Below are 1,467 nucleotides of genomic sequence, written 5' to 3' on the forward strand. Positions count from 1 at the left end.
CAGAGGCGATAGCAATGTGCCTGAAAGGGGAGGTGTCCAACTCCCGATACTCTCCACGAAGACGTGTCAGAGCAGCATAGGCTGCATCATGGACAGCCATATCGATGGTCACACCAACACCATGTGCGGTGTGCAGCACAGTAGTGGAGTCGTACTCCCGAGAGTAGAGGTGGACGATGGCACGGTACTGCTCCTGGTTAAAGTCCTGGTACTCCTCGTAGACTGTGAACTCAGGGTGCCAGCGATAACCCAGATAGGTCATCATCTCAGCTAGCACCGCAGGTGATCCCGAGGCACCAATGGCCATCGTGTGGCGAACAACCTGCCTCGAGGGTTCCATCTGAAAGCAAAGACGTTTCAAAGGAGTCAATTGACAGTGTGTGAATTGTTCAAAATACTATTCTAAGAAACAACTATGGTTCATCCATCTTTGGGGTGAACGCGGTCACGGGATCCTAGTGTTAGAGTTAGTAAATTCGTTTAACCCAAGTAGAAGAGAGTTCAGAGTCCCAGAGTAAAGGTCGAGGAGTAAAAGATCCTAGTACCACCCAATGGCGACGTGGGCCCGTAAGCCGCACAGCCATGTTAGTAAAAGTTTTGCAATGACTAGACTCGACTTCGGCCAAGGAGTGTGGAAGGGGGGGTTCCTACAGGCAGTCGGCTCTGATACCAACTTGTGACGCCCCCGATTTGACCGTACACTAATCATGCACGCAAATGTGTACGATCACGATCAGGGACTCACGGGAAGATATCACAACACAACTCTACAACATAAATAAGTCATACAAGCATCATAATACAAGCCAGGGGCCTCGAGTGCTCGAATACAAGTGCTCGATCACAGACGAGTCAGCGGAAGCAACAATATCTGAGTACAGACATAAGTTAAACAAGTTTTGCCTTAAGAAGGCTAGCACAAAAGTAGCAACGATCGAAAAGGCAAGGCCTCCTGCCTGGGACCTCCTAACTACTCCTGGTCGTCGTCAGCGGCCTGCACGTAGTAGTAGGCACCTCCAGTGCCGTGGGAGTCGTCGTCGACGGTGGCGTCTGGCTCCTGGACTCCAACATCTGGTTGCGACAACCAGATAGAAAGGAAAGGGGGAAAAAGAGGGAGAGAAGCAACCGTGAGTACTCATCCAAAGTACTCGCAAGCAAGGAGCTACACTACATATGCATGGGTATATGTGTAAAGGGGCATATCAGTGGACTGAACTGCAGAATGCCAGAATTAAAAGGGGGATAGCTGGTCCTGTCGAAGACTACGCTTCTGGTCATCTCCATCTTGCAGCATATAGAAGAAAATAGATTGAAGTCCTCCAAGTAGCATCGCATAGCATAATCCTACCCGGTAATCCCCTCCTCGTCGCCCTGTTAGAGAGCGATCACCGGGTTGTATCTGGCACTTGGAAGGGTGTATTTTATTCAGTATCCAGTTCTAGTTGTCATAAGCTCAAGGTACAACTC

Source organism: Triticum aestivum, chromosome 6D, assembly GCF_018294505.1.
Source record: "Triticum aestivum cultivar Chinese Spring chromosome 6D, IWGSC CS RefSeq v2.1, whole genome shotgun sequence".
Taxonomy (NCBI): Eukaryota; Viridiplantae; Streptophyta; class Magnoliopsida; order Poales; family Poaceae; genus Triticum; species Triticum aestivum.